Source organism: Amblyraja radiata, chromosome 8 (genome assembly GCF_010909765.2).
Source record: "Amblyraja radiata isolate CabotCenter1 chromosome 8, sAmbRad1.1.pri, whole genome shotgun sequence".
NCBI classification, from domain to species: domain Eukaryota; kingdom Metazoa; phylum Chordata; class Chondrichthyes; order Rajiformes; family Rajidae; genus Amblyraja; species Amblyraja radiata.
This window is the reverse complement of record NC_045963.1, coordinates 27,888,878-27,908,272: the sequence shown is the minus strand read 5'-3', so window position 1 is coordinate 27,908,272 and position 19,395 is coordinate 27,888,878. Positions and strand designations below refer to the sequence as shown.

The following is a 19,395-nucleotide window of genomic DNA, read 5'->3' as shown; positions in this document are numbered from 1 at the left end:
TCTTGCCGTGAAGATGGAACTCCGGCGTCGGGTGAAACATTCCTCAGCGGCTTGGAAAGTCTGGAGCGGCTGCCTCCTCCCCAGAGACCGGGGCACTCGTAATCCTCAGGCCGCGCCGGTTGGAGCTCCGACCCCGACGAACTCGATCCCAGACTCCGCGGTGCTCCAAATCCAGCGCCGCCCGCGGCCGGACGCCTGCAGCCACAGCTCCGCGATGTTGGGAGTCGGCGGCCACAGCGTTCCGGAGCTTACCGCACGGCGACCCGGTAAGGCATCGCCCGCTCCGTGTCCTCAAGCAGAAGGATGTTGGCCAGGGTGGATTAATCTGTTATAATGTTCAATCATTTTGATTCCCCCTGGCAATATGCAAGGTGATTCATCTTGGAAGGTCTAATAAGTACACTGCTGCCGATGTTTACCAGTTCTGCTGTGAAACTTCAACACGTCAAGCTTTTACACAAAAATATATTTTAAACATGCTAAAGTGAGTGTTTTGAATAAAATGTACCATGATTGATGGTCATCAGTTTTTTTATAACACTGACAAAAATAAGGATTTTTATGTTCACAATTTCCCTTCTTGGTTTAGACTTTGGAATCTAAAGCAATTTCAAAATTTGCAGAGAGAATCAAACTTTATGTCATGGGTTGGGGGGAAATCAATACCGAGGTGAAGTTACAAGAGGACAAACATATTTGCAGAACTGAATATAATTGGCAGATAAAGTTCAACATATAAATGGAAGGTATGTGGATTGATGGTAAGAAGAATAGAGAGGTCACTTGTCAGGTGCAGCTTTAAATGAGTTTAGAAAGAAAATAATTTCAGTGTACAAATGCACTGATCATTAGAAGTCACTCACAAAAAGCGACCCAAGCCCTCAGATTTATTTGTAAGGGGACAGAAATAAGTAAGGAAGTTATGCCACATCTTTAACAAACCAAGGCTAGACCATACAAGTAGCGTAAAGAGCGTTGGTCACCATTTTATAAAATGGACACAGAGACAAAGAAGTGATGGTATACATTTCAGAATATAGTGGTAACATATTAGAAGGTACTTAAAATTAGAAACGATTTGAATGGAGGTGATACCAAGAAAATTAGGGGTGGCACAGCGGTGGAATTACTACCTTATGATGCCAGAGACCCAGGTTTGATCCCGACTGTGGAGTTTGCACGTTCTCCTTGTGTGACTGCGTGGGTTTTTTCTGGGTGCTCCAGTTTCCTCCCACATTCCAAAGATGCACAGATTTGTAGTTTCATTGGCTTCGTTAAAATTGTCCCTAGTTTGTAGGATAGAACTAGTGTACTGGTGATTGTTGACTGGCATGGACTCTAGGCCAAAGGGCCTGATTCCACGCTGTATCTCCAAAAAAATGTTTCTATTGATGAGGAAGCGTATAGGTAGAGCGTAGTCAACAAGAAATGCAAGAGGGTTTTCTGAAGAAATGTCTTACATTTGGAATAGTGACACTATGGTGCTTGCTACCTCTGGGACTAGTCAAAGTGAATTCCAATGACACAAGTGAAGGAATGTTGGACAAACATGAAGAAACACTGGGTGGCATTGATCGACTCAAATACAGAAAGACAGGGAGATTTGTGTGGGGAATAATTCTGGCAGATATGTCCCAATGATGTTCCAGAAGTCCAGACAGTCAAGGACAAACATTTGAAATGTCTTTACTGTTCTCAAAAGTAGCAGCAAGCAACAGATCACTCTGCTGTAATGTATGTACATTTTCATAGCCCAAAGAGGATACAGTGTAACGCGTTTGATCAATTAGGGTACACTATTTGGTGGTATTACGTGAACCAAATTGGTTATAACATGATTTCTATCAGGGACTGGAGGACCAAGAAGAAGGCAAGATGAAAAATGTATTTGCTTTGATAAGCAGAAAAAAAGCAGTCTTGGGGAAAAAACAGTCTAGGGAAAAGAAAACAGTTTCTACAAAATCTCCTAGCATTGAGGATTTTTGTATGGAATACACTGGTTTATGTGAACATTGAAGGCCATTGAAACTGACAAGCAATTTCATCCGCTGAGTTTCTCCAGCTTTTTTGTGTACCAAGCAATTTCATCTATTGACACTTGTGCATTGACAGGAATAAAAAATGCCTTTCATATTTTTTAGCTTACAGTAATAAAAATTAACATAGCTGTTAAGAAGACATTACCGCTGAAAATATTGTAGGATGCCATTACTACTGCGAGTCTGAAACTCTCTGGGCCCAACTCCCTATTCCCCCACTGACACAATTGTTTTCATGAAGTGATTTTTTTAAAACAGGAGGTTTTGAAGAAATGGAACTATCACAATATAGCAGATTATAGACACATTATAGACTCGTTTACAAGTCCCAGTAAGACACGTGATAATGAAAAGTTTCTGTAGTTTCATCAGGAGAACGGTACAGAAATGTAAAAGCGCATACCTTCAGATTCAGGGACAGATTCTTCTTCCCAGCTGTTATCAGGCAACTGAACCATCCTATCAACTAGAGAGTGATCCTAACCTACCATCTACACCATTGGAGAACCTGGGAACCATCTTTAATCAGACTTTATCTTGCACTAAATGTTATTCTCTTTATCCTGTATCTGTACACAGTGGACAGCTCAATTGTAATCATGTAGATTCATAGATTCATAGAAAATAGGTTCAGGAGTAGGCCATTCGGCCCTTCGAGCCTGCACCGCCATTCAATATGATCATGGCTGATCATCCAACTCAGTATCCTGTACCTGCCTTCTCTCCATACCCCCTGATCCATTTAGCCACAAGGGCCACATCTAACTCCCTCTTAAATATAGCCAATGAACTGGCCTCAACTACCTTCTGTGGCAGAGAGTTCCAGAGATTCACCACTCTCTGTGTGAAAAATGCTTTTCTCATCTCGGTCCCAAAGGATTTCCCCTTTATCCTTAAACTGTGACCCCTTGTCCTGGAATGTATAGTCTATCCAGTCCTGACTGGATAGCATGCATCAAAAAAAGCTTTTTACTGTCCCCCAGTACGTGTGACAATTACCTAAACATAACTGTAAAAGTGTCCTTTTTAAAATAAAATGTTGCTAGCCAGGTCATCTATGCAATGGCTATTATTTATAAAATAGTGCAATGGGATTTTTTATATCTACAGCAGACTAGGCCTCAATTTCACATCGCCTCTGATAATGCTGTTCTCCCTCTACGCTGCAATGGATGATAGCCTTGATAATTGCACATAAGTGTCTGCAACCTTTTGATTTGTGTGCTGGGCCAAGGCTCAGGATTAGCCAAGGATTAACTACTTAGAGCTTGTAGGTCGCCAAATCTGTGCTAAGCCGGCTTCCACCTTCATTATTCTTTGTTCAACATTTCTCAAACTGGTTTCAATTTGATGGCAGCAGAATCTTCCCTCCTATCCCTTGATGTGTAAACCATCATGTGCAAAGGTGGGGGGGGAGGGGGATATTTGGGTGAATCCCACGTTTGCTTTCAGATGCCTTCGATCCTCCTTGTACCTTCCTACGTCCTATTCTGCCAATTAAACAGACCTGCAAATTCTCCCCACCCCCTGTGACCCCTTGTGGAAACTGGCCAGAGGACAGACGACAAAGCAGCTGATGACAATACGTCTGCCATTCAACACAAAGACCTAGGCGCTTAGTGAGATTGCCATTGCTCTGTTTCGGGACGTATGGCTATAAAAACACTCATCACTCTTGTTTAGCACTCATGTTTATCCCACTATTCGGATACAAGACAGATCCAAATCTCAATCCCATGTATTCAAAGAGAGGTGGTTTACCAGAATGCTGCCTGTATTAGAGGGTTTCAGCTACAGGGAGAGGTTGGATAGACTTTTAAGTTATAGGAGTAGAACTAGGCCATTCGGCCCATCAAGTCTACTCCGCGATTAAATTATGGCTGATCTATCTTTACCTTCCAATCCCATTCTTCTGCCTTCTTCCCATAACCCATGTCACTCATTGTAATCAAGAATCTGTCAAACTCCGCCTTAAAAATATCCATTGACGGCCTCCACAGCTAGCAGTGGCAATGAATTCCACAGATTCACCACCTTCTGACTAAATAAATTAAAAGGTACATCCTTTTATTCTGAGGTTCTGTCCTCTGGTCCCGGACTGTCTCTTGAGTGCAAACATCCTCTCCACATCCACTCTATACAGATCTATCACTATTCAACTTGTAGTGTTTTCATTGAAACCTCAGAGCTTGAGGGGAGACTTGATGGAGGTATATACAATTATGAGAGGCATAGATATGGGAGACAGTCAGAACCTTTCTCCCAAGGTGGAAATGTCCAACACCAAGTTTTATGGAGATATGCGGGGCAAGTTTTTGTTTACAGAGAGTGATGGGAGCCTGGAGCGCATTGCCAGCGGTGGTGGTGGTGGAGGCAGATACGATAGTGGTGTTTAAGAGGCTTTCGCATTGGCACATGGAAGTGCAGGGAATAGAGGGATATGGATCATGTACAGACAGATGAGTTCAGTTTAACGACATCCATGTTTGGCACAAATATTGTTCCTGTGCTGTACTATTCTATATTCAAACATTTTGTAAACATTTAAGTCTCAAAACATTCATACAATTATTCTATAATCATTGGATATGCAACGTTTGCCTTTTAAAAATAAATAAAACTATGGCAGTGCAACTTAACAAAAGTAAATCTCAGCAATTGTACCTATTTGAAGGGTGAAATGAAATGTACATGTCTGGGTGGTATATTTTCAGCAAATGCTAATATGAACATGTATTCTGGCTCCCTAAGAGACTCGTGTAAATGCTCAGTGCCAGTAAACTTCTTAAAAAATGCATACAGGACTACCCATTGTGAAATAAAACCACCAAGCTATCTAAGGAGGCATTGAGAGAATACTGAAGCTGCTTCCTGATGTAAGCAAGATTGTGACTAAAACTGATGCCTCTTCTCAAGGCTGCTTTGAGTCATTTCCTAAGCATGATTTTTATTTTGGAGAGTATGTGGATAACTAATGAAGACAGTATATTGCATTTGTTTCCATTTTCTTTAGCACCATTCAGCAAAGACAAGATCACTGTCTCAGTCTGCCACAGACCCATAATATTTATCTATCCATGGGTAAGCCAAATTCAAAGTTGGAATGAAAGCTGCCTAGCAGCTTATATCATCGCTCAAGTAGTGGAAAAGTAGATACAAAGTGCTCACGGTGGACCTGCCAAAGTGCCAGTCACAGAGAACCACACAACAGGAGGCACAGTGGCGCAGCGGTAGAGTTGCTCCCTTACAGCACCAGAGTCCTGGATTCGGTCCTGACTATGGCTGCTGTCTATAGGGAGTTTGTACGTTCTCCCCGTGATCACGTGGGATATCTTTGGGTGCTCCGGATTCCTCCCACACTCCAAAGACATACAGGTTTGTAGGTAATTGGCATTTGGAAAAAATTGTAAATTGTCCCTAATGAGTAGGATAGAACTACTGTATGGGGTGATCCCCGGTCGTCACGGACTCGGTGGGGCAAAGGGCTGGTGTCCACGCTGTATATGTAAAGCCTAATGTCTAAACAGTGGTGCAGAGTCCAAGAGGCCAGACTAACCCAGTGAAGCATGGTAAGTAATTTGACTTATTAAATTACAAGCCACAGAGAGCAGAATCACTTTGGTAAGAGAAGTCTTAATTACATCAGAGTAGGCAACCACATGTGCAATTAAATGGTTCCCAGGCAATTTCAAATCCCATGTTTACTTGGAAGCAAAGTTCTGTGAACTGTTAAATCATTCAATTTGGTGCGAAACTTCTCTGTCAGGTGTCTAATTAAATGTAAACACCACGTACACTCTACACATTTCCAACACAAGATAAAGATCCTACTCCTGCCTCACCAGGGCTCAACTACATTTTCGTTTCAGTTATATTATAGAGTAGAAACATGGCAGAAGCTTCTTCATACACAAAATAACTTAGTGCTGGCCTGAAAAAGGGTTTCAACCAAAAACGTCATCTATCCATTTTCTCCAGGGATGCTGCCTGACCCGCTGTGTTATGCCATCTCTTTGTGTCCTTTCATTTATATTGTACAAGTCCCCTCCAATTTTCTGGCAACTAGTGGTCCAGCACCTACTTTAATCTGGTTAAAATTACGAGAGTGCATTGGAAATCACCCCCTGGAAAATATCAAGAGTCAAGAGAGTCAAGAGTGTTTTATTGTCATATGTCCTGGACGGGACAATGAAATTCTTACTTGCTGCAGCACAACAGAATATGTGAATAAGTAAACATTGTATATAACGGGGAAAAAAAGGGAAAAGTTTAATAAATAACAAATATAGTGCAAATAACAAATAATAAGTATTTTGCAGTTTAGAGCTCAGAGCTTATTCGTTGTGTTTAATAGCCTGATGGCTGTGGGGAAGTAGCTGTTCCTGAACCTGGACGTTACAGTTTTCAGGCTCCTGTACCTTCTTCCTGATGGCAATGAGATGAGTGTGTGGCCAGGATGGTGTGGGTTCTTGATGGTTTTGGCTGCCTTTTTGAGGCAACGACTACGAATGATCCCTTCGATGGTGGGGAGGTCAAAGCCGGTGATGGACTGGGCAGTGGTCCCAACTTTTTGTAGTCTTTTTCGCTCCTGAATATTCAAGTTCCCGAACCAGGCCACAGTGCAATCAGTCAGAATGCTCTCTACCGTGCACCAGTAGAAGTTTAGGAGAATCCCCTTCGACATGGCGAATCTCCGTAATCTTCTCAGGAAGTAGAGTCGCTGATGTGCCTTCTTTACAATTGCATCGGTGTGCTGGGTCCAGGAAAGGTGTTCTGATATATGAACGCCCAGGAATTTAGACAATAGACAATAGACAACAGACAATAGGTGCAGGAGTAGGCCATTTGGCCCTTTAAGCCAGCACCGCCATTCAATGTGATCATGGCTGATCATCCCCAATCAGTACCCCGTTCCTGCCTTCTCCCCATATCCCCTGACTCTTGCTGTTTTTAAGAGCCCTATCTAGCTCTCTCTTGAAAGCATCCCGAGAACCTGCCTCCACCGCCCTCTGAGGCAAAGAATTCCACAGACTCGCCATTCTCTGTGAGAGAAAGTGTTTCCTCATCTCCATTCTAAATGGCTTACTCCTTATTCTTAAACTGTGGCCCCTGGTTCTGGACTCCCCCAACATCGGGAACATGTTTCCTGCCTCTAGCGTGTCCAAGCTCTTAACAATCTTATATGTTTCAATGAGATACCCTCTCATCCTTCTAAACTCCAGAGTGTACAAGCCCAGCTGCTCCATTCTCTCAGCATATGACAGCCCTGCCATCCCGGGAATTAACCTTGTAAACCTATGCTGCACTCCCTCATAGCAAGAATATCCTTCCTCAAATTAGGGGACCAAAACTGCACACAATACTCCAGGTGTGGTCTCACTAGGGCTCTGTACAACTGCAGAAATGACCTCTTTGCTCCTATATTCGATTCCTCTTGTTATAAAGGCCAACATGCCATTCGCTTTCTGCACTGCCTGCTGTACCTGCATGCTTACTTTCATAGACTGGTGTACAAGGACCCCCAGATCCCGTTGTACTTCCCCTTTTCCCAACTTGACACCATTTAGATAGTGATCTGCCTTCCTGTTTTTGCTACCAAAGTGGATAACCAGAAGTTATTTGAAGTTATTGACCCTTTTCACCATCGTCCCGTTGATATAAACAGGATTGTGGGTCCTCATTTTTCCCCTACCAAAGTCCACAATCAGTTCCCTGGGTCTTACTGATGTTGAGAGCCAGGTTGTTGTGGTGGCATCATTTGGCGCTGAGGCCAGGTGAGGTAGCTGATCACAACCGCCCCAGGCCTTCCGTACCGACCGGCGGGTTTAATCGCCCCCTGCGGATTGGGCTCTGGATCACCGACCCAGCCGGAGCCGGCAGATCCATTCCCATAGCCGGTTTCCGAGGTTGACTTTGCGGGCTGGTATCTCTGCTCCGAGGCAGACCGGTCTGGTACCATTGGACTCTTCTTGGAGGCCATGACCTCTGTTGGTCCGGCAAAAATGCTCTGGAACCAAAGGTGCCAGAAAATCGGTGGTGGACCTGTACCATTCAAAAGGAGACAGGGGAGTGGGTGCAGGATTTCAGAGAATGACGCTAACAAGTTTATACAAAATCAGGAAAGGATGAACAGGAAGAGGCACTTTATTCTTGTGAAAAGGTAGCCAGTAGATAATCAGCCTATAGTCTGTAAAGTAAAGGAGGATTCTGATTGAATGTACACTGAGGGAATGCTTTCACTTGTGGGAAGAACAAATCTAGAAGCCATCAACAAAATAGTTAGAAACAAACTCACTACTACAGAAACTGAGATACATTTAAGGGGAGACTGGCCAAGAGATAGTTTCGATAAGACAAGGTAAGTGCGAGCAGCTTAAACAGGTGACGTGGACTGACTGGGCTGAATGAGTCACTTCTGTGCTGGATATCCATGCCAATCTATGTAATCCTGTTCCAGATAACCTGGCTGTTCACTTCATGAAGTGATAACATGTCCAATGTACGGACCAGGTTCAGGTTGGGCATGCGAGCACACTCACAGACACACAGGAGGATGAGGGGTGATCTTATAGATGTGTATAAAATCATGAGAGGAATACATCAGGTGGATGCACAGAGTCTCTTGCCCAGAGTGCGTGAATTGCGAACCAGGGGGTATAGGTTTAAGGTGAAAGGGGAAAGATTTTATGGGAATTGGATGGATTATTTTTTTCACGGAAAGGGTGAAAAAATTTGAACGGGTACATGGATAGGAAACGCGGGCAACTGGGACTGGCGTAGATAGGGCATCTTGGTCGGCATAGACAAGTTGGGCTGAAGTACCCGTTTCCGTGCTGTTTGACTAAATACTCAAACGCATGTTAAACCCTACCAATTTTAACTGTGGACAAATGCTTCTCCGTAACATGACCACCAATCAATAGACAATAGGTGTTGAATCGGCCTTCGAGACAGCACCGCCATTCAATGCGATCATCCCCAATCAGTACCCCGTTCCTGTCTTCTCCCCATATCCCCTGACTCCGCTATCTTTAAGAGCTCTATCTAGCTCTCTCTTGAAAGTATCCAGAGAACCAGCCTCCACAGGCCCACAACTCTTTGTGTGAAAAAGTGTTTCCTCATCTCCATTTTAAATGGCTCACCCCTTACTCTTAAAAGTGGCCCCTGGTTCCAATCCAAGCACAACCTGATGATTCAGTATGATACATCCAACAAGCAGCTACCATCATCTCAAATTGGGAAATCATCTTTTTACTCAACCATATACATTATACAGTGATTAAAGACTAATCAGTTGCAATTATTTTTAAACTGTTTTGTTGCTAAACACAGTACCACAATGCGTCTTGGGTTCTGCAATGTGGCTTCACAAGACTAGAGATTCCCACACTACACTCTTTGCTGCACCTCATTTGAGAGATCGTTCAGTTTGCCCTCAACCACTTCTTGGTCCTTCACATACATCCTTTTTAAATGTATTACACCACCATATTCCCACAGGGGGAGACCAGGAGTGAAAGACATCTCTAAGTATTGGTTATGTTATGAGATTGGAAGAGTCATAAAGCCATAAAGAACAGAATCAGATAGAGCTGCTGCCTTACAGCACCAGAGACCAGGGTTCGATCCTGACGTGTTCTCTCTGTACGGAGTTTGTACGTTCTCCCCGTGACCGCGTAGGTTTTCTCCAGGTGCTCTGGTTTCCTCCCACACTCCAAAGATGTGCAGGTTTGTAGGTTGCGTAAGAAGGAACTGCAGATGCTGGTTTAAACCGAAGATAGACACAAAAAGCTGGAGTAACTCAGCGGGACCGGCATCATCTCTGGAGAGATGGAATGGGTGACGTTTCGGGTCGAGACGCTTCTTCAGACTGGTTTGGGATAAGGGAGACAAGAGGTATAGACGGTGATATCCTTATGTGTTTATCTCAGGTTTGTAGATTAATTGGCTTTGGTAGAAATTGTAAATTGTCCCTAGTGCGGACTCAGTGGGCCGAAGGGCCTGTTTCCACACTGTATCTCTAAAGTCTAAAGTAAAGTAAAACTGGCAGCAATTCTCACAATGCACAAGTGAAAAGGATTCTTAAAACGTCAGTCCCATTTAACAAAGAACAGCTCATCAGTGTAGGCTTTGTGCAGACAGTGAGAGAAGCATTGAATGCTTATCTATGGCTTTCACTGTTTAGTGAACAGTTCACGATAAACAGAAAGGTAAGTGCACTGAATCCATTTTCTTGTCAGACCTGGTTATTGTAATGGATTAATCAAGACATTTGGTCGGTGCAGTTGTAAACACTAGCAATGTGGCTTCGTGTAAATCCAACATTTAACTTTCACCTGACACAGTCTAAATTGCTCAAGTGCCAAGCTCATTTTTATTACACTTATCAATATTGTAAACTCAATGATGTCATTTGTTTGCGGATTACTGAAAACATTCCATGTCACATCTCTAGGGAGGCCAGACCGGAGCCTTCGCTGTCTGACTGCTTACGTTGTATAAACACAGACCTGTGTGGTTTCATCACATCATAAAACACCTATTCATAAATATCTTGGATAAAGTGCCTATTTTGATGTAAATATTCCACCTTTTCGCTGGCTGGCTTTTGTGTCATAATCTACTACCCTTGGATTTAATGAAAAGCAATTGGATTAGTGTGTTTAGTTTAGAGATACAGTGTGGAAACGGGCCCTTTGGCCCACCGAGTCTGCGCCGACCAGCGATCACTCCCATACACTAACACTATCCTAATCAACAGGGACAGTTTACAATTTACAGAAGCCAATTAACCTAAAAACCCGGAGCACCCGGGGAAAACGTGGTCACAGGGAGAACATACAAACTCCGTACAGACAGCCTCCATGGTCAGGATCGAACCCGGGTTTTTGGCGCTGGGCCACCATACCACCCAATGTTTAATATTCATTAGTGTCTCAATTCGGTAAAACATGACTTGTGTATGGGTTAGAAGTTAACATTTAAATTGCTTTAAATTAAATAACATCACGTGTTGCCACTTCTTTTGAGAACCTACAGACGTTACCACTGATAATTTAGTTTAGAGCTACAGCATGGAAGTGGGCCCTTCGTCCCACTAAGTAAATATCAACCATGAATCACCCGTTCACATTAGTTACATTTTATTCCATTTTCCCTAGATACTAGGGGCAATTTACAGAGGCCTTTTAACCAACAAACCCGCATGTCTAGGGATATGGGAGGAAACCGGAGCACCAGGAAGAAGCCCACGTGGTCATAGGGAGAACATGCAAACTCCACCCAGACAGCACCCAAGGTCAGGATCAAACCAGTTCTCTGATGCTGCGAAGCTGCAGCTCCACCAGCTGCGCCACCCACTAAAAAGCAATTTCAATTTAGAAACCATACACGTCATTATTTTCCCCACATTGAACACCAATGACCATTAAACACATTAAAGATAGACACAACGGATTGGAGTAACTCCGCGGGTCAGGCAGCACCTCTGGAGAAAAAGGATAGACAATGTTTTGGTCGGGACACTTCCTCAGATTGATAATCTGTTTATGTATAAACCAGCATCTGCAGTTTCTACATTAAACACCTTATTCCAAGTTAATCAAATATTTCACTTGTCCCTGCTCAACCTCTCTTCACCTCAGGTGTTTCTTTATTGTTAAGCAGTATCCAACCTCCACTTTAACATTCACATTAGCGCTACAACTGCCATTATGGAAGAAATTGCGCTGAATTCTAGATTTAACCTCGATCAAATAAATGGAATGTCCATTTCTGGAACGTAGTTCAACAATCATCCAATTTGCTAAACTAAATGCCTAAATGACGTGTAAATGTAGCCAACAAGTTTTGCGTTTAAAGAACAACTATAAACCCAACTGGCTTTATAAATTGTCTTTAAAAGGTTACTGCTTGGATCAGTCGTGATTAGCGAAATAGCAACAGTCTGTAAAATGTTACACTGCCAATTCCTTCTGTACAGTTGTACCAGCGTGAACTCTGAATTTAACCTCCTCCATCTTAAGAATTTTAGGAATTTCAACTTTCAATGGAAACATCCTAGGAGGAAAGAGTTAATCTTCAAGGCTTAATGCGTAGTCAGCCATACAATGTGCCCAGTGGTGGCAAGTTCTTTTTACAACAGCACAATCAATAAATTAGCCTCCTGGAAGAAGAGGGAGTCTAACAAATGCCTCTACTATTTGCGAGTGTAAGTGCCTATTCAACTCAAAAGCTGAAAAGCTTTGGTTTGGATGTGTAATCTCTTAAATTAGGGCCAAACAATCCAGAATGTATTAAATTATACAAATAGTTTACTTACCTATCACATGATCATAAGTGATAGAAGTAGAATTAGGCCAGTCGGCCCATCAAGTCTACTCCACCATTCAATCATGGCTGATCTATCTCTCCCTCCTAACCACATTCTCCTGCCTTCTTCCTATAACCTCTGACACCTGCACTAATGAAGAATCTATCTATCTCTGCCTTAAAAATATCCACTGACAGCCACCACAGCCGTATGTGGCAAAGAATTCCACAGATTCACTACCCTCTAACTTTTCATGTATTTATGGTAGAATAAAGTTGTTCTCCTCAAAAGACAATGTCTGTCTATAAAACATAGAAATATATTTGACCTTTTTTCTTTGTGAACTGGTGCGAATGGGCGATTGGTGTGGACACAATGGGCTGAAGGGCCTTGTTCCATGCTTTTCTCACCTGCCGCCACCATCCCCCCATCCCCCCTCCCCCTTTATTTAATCCAACTAGTGGGCTAAAAATGTCTACTGTTTACTGTATTTCCCTCCTCAGATGCTGCCTGACCCGCTGAGTTCCTCCAGCTGCTGTCCTTATTTTTTGTTACAGATTCAAGCATCTGCAGACTCTGAAGTCTCCCTTCTCACAGATGCAACCTGACCTGAATATTTCCAACAATTTCTGTTTGGATTTCAGATTTAGTCATACAGCATAAAAACAGGCCCTTTGTATAGAAGGAGTATGAAAACACACACCTCCAGATTCAGGGACAGTTTCTTCCCAGCTGTTCTCAGGCAACTAAATCATCCTACCACAACCAGAGAGCAGTGCTGAACTACTATCTACCTCTTTGGTGACCCTTGGACTATCCTTAATCTGTCTTTTCTGACTTTATGTTGCACTAAACGTTATTCCCCCCCGGGAAAGAATGGGAATCAAAACGCTCGAAGATCTGTATGAATTGGGAAAATTACTATCATTTCAACAACTACAACTGAAATATAATTTGAAAAATAACCAATATTTTAAATATCTTCAAATTCGTGATTATCTGAAAAAATACACAAAAGACTATCATAATATGCCTTCCGACTTACTGGATGAAGCAATGAAGATAAAGGCAGAATCAGCTAATCTAATATCGTACTTATATAATATCATTTTAAACATAGAAATACCCACAACAGATGGAATTAGAAGAGACTGGGAACAAGAATTAGCTATAAAAAATTCAAAAGAGAGCTGGGATAATCATTTACTACAGGTGCATAAATGTTCGATCAACGTACGACATACGCTCATCCAATTCAAAACATTACATAGACTATATTATTCAAAAACTAAATTAAATAAAATCTTTCCTAATGTTTCACCAATCTGTGATAAATGTCTGTGTCAAGAAGCTACCATAGCGCATTCTTTTGTTTTTTGTACAAAAATCCAAAAATTCTGGTATGAAATATTTGATATTTTTTCAAAATTAATTAAAATAAAACTGGTACCAAAACCAGAATGGATCATTTTTGGAATATCGGAAGGTATCCCTGAATTAAACGTGTATCAGAAGAATTTATTCAATTACGGGCTAATAATGGGGAAAAAAGCTCATACTTAAATTCTGGAAAAATGCGCCCACACCAACAATAAAAATGTGGACATCAAATATATTTGAAACATTACATCTGGAAGAGATGAGATTCCTCTTAGCAGGTAAAGCAGACCAATTCCAAAAGACGTGGTCTACGTTTCTGGACCTATTACAAGCATGAGGTGCAATAGTAATTAAAATAAATAAATAAATAAATAAATGGTATCAGGACCTGGCAACGGGGGGTAAAACAACAAAAACAGACTTGGTTGGTAGTCCCCTTTCTGCGGAGTTTAATGTTATAATAGAGCGATTGTCCCTACTTTCTTTTTCTTTCTTTTCTAGGGTCTACTTTCTTACTTTACTTCCTTCTCTAACTTCTTTTCTAAGGGGCTTTCTTTTCCCAACACTCTCTTGCACTTCACGACTCTTGCGCACTTTCTTTACTTTCCTTACTTCTATCTTTTTCTTAAAGCTCAAAAATATAAAGCGGTACAAAAAATGTATTAAGATATATGTGTTGTGTATTATTGTAATTTACCGTACTTCTAATAAAAATAATTTTAAAAAAAAATAAATAAAAAAAATAAACGTTATTCCCTTATCATGTATCTATACGCCATAAATGGCTATACTGTAATCAGGTACAATTTTTTTTAAATTGCTGTTTTTTTCCCTTTTTCCTTCTGGCCACAATATTGAATATGTAAAAGAATATGTAATTCTGTTCCATGCTGTTTGTAGTTTGTTTGGTTGTTTGTTTGTTGTTTTTTTTGCACAAAGTCCGCCAGCATTGCCACTTTTCATTTCACTGCACATCTCGTATGTGTATGTGACAAATAAACTTGACTTGACTTGACTTGAGGTATTGTCTTTCTGCTGATTGGATAGCACACAACAAAAGCTTTTCACTGTACCTCGGTTCACGGAAACTGAACTAAACTTTGGCCCAACTTGCTGATGCCGACCAACATGCCCCTTCTACACGAGTATGCCCTGCCTGTGTTTGGTCTGTGTCCTTCTAAACTTATCCTATCCACGTACCAGTCCAAATGTGTTTTGAACACTATGATAGCACCTGCCTCAACTACTTTCTCCAGCAGCTCATTCCATATACCTATATTCCATACACTTACCACCCTGTGTGTAATAAAGTTGCCCTCGGGTTCCTATTTAATCTTTCCCTCCTCACCTTAAACCTATTTCCAGCACCTGCAATTTAATTTTTGATTTTCATTTTGTGGTTCAATATCTCTTACCACTATTTTCAATTAAGAACATGAAATAACATTTCACTGGTGCATGCCTTCTGAAAATGGATGAATATTGACAATTGGAATGATGGAGTCCAAAAGAAGTGGCAGTGGAGGCAATAGAGTTTGTGTAGAGCAAAATAAAGGCAGCGGTGTACGTACAGGCACCTTTTGTATTATCCGGGGCTTACGTGCTTAAAACGGAGCGTGTAATTCAAAAAGGCTTAATTTAAACATACACCTGACTACCCTGTCAGCAGTAAATTTGAGAGGGTTATTCCATAAACAAGAGTGCAAAATCAAACTCTACTGTTAAAGGAACAAGCGTGTAATTTAAAAAACACAAAAATCAAACGCATAAAACGTGACATCCCTGTACTAATCTTCATTTTGTTTTAAATAATTGGGGCCGCACAGCTGCGCAGCACCAGAGCCGCGGGTTTGATCCTGGCTATGGGGTCCGTCTGTACAGAGTTTGTATGTTCTCCCTGTGACATCGTACTCTGGGTGCTCCAGTTTCCTCCCACACTCCAAAGACATGCAGGTTTGTAGGTAGGTTGCATGTAATTGTCACCAGTGGGTAGGATAGAACTTGTGTACGGGTGATCGCTGGCTGGTACGGACTTATGGGCCAAAAGGCTGTTTCCACGTTGTATCTCTAAACGATACCAGTTAAGCTATGGCAGGAACACATGTACACTGTTCCCAGCAGCAATGAGGGCAGGAAGTGCAGACAGCTGCAGCTGCTGAACAACCCCCTTGCACAGCTTGAACTGCCCATGGAATTTGGCTTACAGAGAGATGCTAAAACACGTTTGTCGCAGTGGTCATTTAACTTCGTCAATATTGACTCGAACAGTCAACAGGGTCTGCAGAAGGATCCCGACCCAAAATGTCAACTATCCATGTTCTCCATGAATGCTGCCTGACTCGCCGAGTTACCCCGGCATTGTGCATCTTACCTTGGTAAACCAGCATCTACATTTTGTTTAAGAAGGAACTGCAGATGCTGGAAGATCGAAGGTAGACAAAAATCCTGGAGAAACTCAGCGGGTGAAGCAGCATCTATGGAGCGAAGGAAATAGGCAACGTTTCGGGTCGAAACCCTTCTTGAGATACCCTTCTTCGGTCTGAAGAAGGGTTTCGTCCCGAAACGTTGCTTATTTCCTTCACTCCATAGATGCTGCCTCACCCGCTGAGCTTCTCCAGCATTTTAGTCTACCAGCATCTACATTTTCTTGCTTCTACATTTTGAGTGGGACATCCTTAGTGCAAAAGGCTTAGATGGCATAGAATTTGGTAAGCGTATCCAAAAGGGTTTCTTAAAAACAGTGTATAGATATTCCAATTCAGAGGCAGACCATACTGGATCTTATATTGGGAAAGAAGATGGCCAGGTGGCTGGTGATTTAGTGCTATAGCATTTTGGGGACAGTAATCACACCTTCTTAAGTTTTAAGTAGGCACAAGGAACTGCTGATGCAGATGGAGTCTGAAGAAGAATCCCAACCTGAAATGTCACCTATTCATGAGTCTGCTAAGTTATTCCAGCACTTTGTGAACATAAGTTTTAAGATATTTATGAATAAGGGATGTCTAGACCTTGGGGGAAGGTACTAAATTGGGGTAAAGGAGACGTCTGAAGAAGGATCTCGACCGGAAACTTCACCTATTCCTTTTCTCCCGAGATGCTGCCTGATCCACTGTGTTACTCCGGCATTTTGTTCCATTTACAATATTATTAGGCAGGAGTTTGGATTGTGCTTAATGACAGAGCAGGCTAGAGGGATCAAATGGCCTACTCCTGCACCTATTATCTGCTTCTGCAAGTTTCAGTTTACAGAAGTGAAGGTGGATTTTTCCCCCTCACTTATCCAGGTTCAGCCACAAATATGCATTGCAAATTGCTGCAATTGCCAAACCATCCATTATAGGCACCGTACACCCAGCCCCACCTCCAGAAATCACTTCCCTTGACGACCACATGAAGTGTTGTAATCGGCAACTTGTTTCAGCAGGACAGCTTTGTGCGTTTTCCTTGTGAACCAGTCACAAATAATTTAAATTGCTCCAGATAATTAAGATGCACGAGGGCTGTTATTGTGAGTGTTTATTTTATCAGTGTGTACTTCAAAATAATTATATTTAAATCCTTATTGCCATACCTTGTTTGGGCATGCCTTCTGAAAGCTATTCAATCTCTGATTACATTACTCTTATTATCTCTTCTCTTAAACTGTACAGGAACACTCCAGCTCCTACATGAATTTTTTTTGATGCATTTCCACTCACTATGCTGACTGCAAAAACATTGCACCACTTTCATTTGAGACCTATTGTCTAATTTTACATCTTTAGATTATTATAGTCACGTGTACTGAGGTACAGTGAAAAGTTTTTGTTTGAGCACCATTCAGTCAGTGAAAAGATTATACATGAATAAAATCAATAAAATCCAATCAAAGGTCTCCAATGGGTAGATGGGAGGTCAGGACCACACTCTAGCTGATGAGAGGATTTTTCATTGACACAAAGTGCTGGAGTAACTCAGCGGGTCAGGCAGCATTTCTGGAGAAAAAGGATGGGTGGCGTTTTGGGTTGCATTGTTCAGTTGCCTGATAATAGCTGGGAAGAAACTGCTCCTGAATCTGGGGCTTTGTGTTTTCACACCTGCATCTTGTGCCTGATGGGAGAGGGGGGAAGAGGGAGTGAGACTGGGCCCTGATTATGCTGGCAGCTTTGTGAAGTGGAGCTGGAGTCGATGAAAGGAAGGCTGGTTTGTGTGAAGTTAAGTTGTAAATGTTTGCAATGCATGGCGGCAAGATGAAGGCAAATTCACAGGGATAAAAGGACACAGGATAATAATTTTAAGAAGAGTGAATGTATTAAGTAGAAACAGGGGGTGGAAGTCTATCATCTGCTACACTGCAGCCCATCACTGCAATTTTGCTATGGCTAGTCTAGCTCAAGAACTGAAGGATTTCAGGAAGAACACCAAACTGAGCTGTACCACGCTGTGGGCAGTTTGAGCTTCAACAGGAGTTCTACAACACCCTCTCTCACTGCTCCCCCACTCTGATTCCTTCTGTTCTCCGACTACGTTTTAACCCAAACCTGTTACCAGCCCTCCCCCCTGAACTCAGTCGGAGGGGTGTTGACCAGAAACGTCGCTGATTCATGTTCTCTAGAGATGCTGCCTGACCTGCAGAGTTACTCCAGCATTTTGTGTCTATCTTTGTTGCACACCAGCATCTGCAGTTCCTTCCTACACAGGATAGTAATGTTCTGTCACAATATATCCTTGCACATGTCCATGCTCCTTTTGCCCTTGTAGGAAAGGCTGGATGATGCAAACAGTTCCAAACTGCTGGAATTAAGTCTTCCTCCATCTCAGACAAGAAAAAAGTCCAGCTAACCATTTCATGAAAACAGGCCTTCCAATTAAAGTACATTGTTTCTGTCGTCTCATTACCAGTCCCAGTGGGTGGTCCTGCTGTTTTTAATCTCTGAAATTAGCACTCATTTTCTCTTCAGACAATACTTCCATCTTTGATCATCTTACTCTGGTCCAGAGCTTATCATCAGGAGGGGATGGGAGGCAGCAACTCACAAATGGGAAGAAAGTTGGTGGCAACAGATAGGGGGAAACGGTATAGTTGCTGTCTAACAGCGCCAGATATCCGGATTCGACCCTGACTACGGGTGCTGTCTGAATGGAGCTTGTACGTTCTCCCTGTAACCATGTATGTTTTCTCTGGGTGCTCTGGTTTCCTCCCACACTCCAAAGAAACGCAGGTTTGTAGGTTAATTGGCTTCTGTAAATTGTCCCTAGTATGTAGGACAGAACGAGTGTGAACGGGTGATCAATAGTCGGCACAGACTTGATGGGCCGAAGGTTTGTAGGTTGATTGTTTTCTGTAAATTGTAAATTATGTTGATCGTGTAGGATAGTGCTAGGGTATCACTGGTCAGCACAGACTCAGTGGGTCAAAAGGCCTGTTTCCACGATGCAACTTTAGTCTGCCTGTTCAACAGAGGAACTATTGCTCAATATGGTGTAAATAAACAACTTGGGCATGATACAGGTATAATTTCAAAGAATGCAGATGACTCGAACCACAAGAATGTAATTATCATTAAGATATTAGTCCAAGAAGAATCGGATAGGTTGGAGGAATGAAGAGATGCATACCAGTTAAAACATAATGCTGATGTGAGTGAAGTCGTCCTTTTTGGCAGGAAGGGGGAACAGAGG

General features: G+C 42.2%; 1 protein-coding gene and 1 long non-coding RNA gene across 2 annotated transcripts in view; one reads left to right on the top strand and one right to left on the bottom strand.

Annotated features, from left to right (window-relative positions):
• The window catches only part of fmn2 (formin 2), a 368,117-nt gene that overhangs the window by 66,536 nt on the left and 282,186 nt on the right, over positions 1 to 19,395 (bottom strand). The window lies entirely within an intron of this gene.
• On the top strand, positions 1,110 to 18,907 carry LOC116975993. Its single transcript, XR_004412832.1, has 3 exons — positions 1,110 to 1,120; positions 14,064 to 14,069; positions 18,797 to 18,907. It is a non-coding gene; the product is annotated as an uncharacterized LOC116975993 (long non-coding RNA).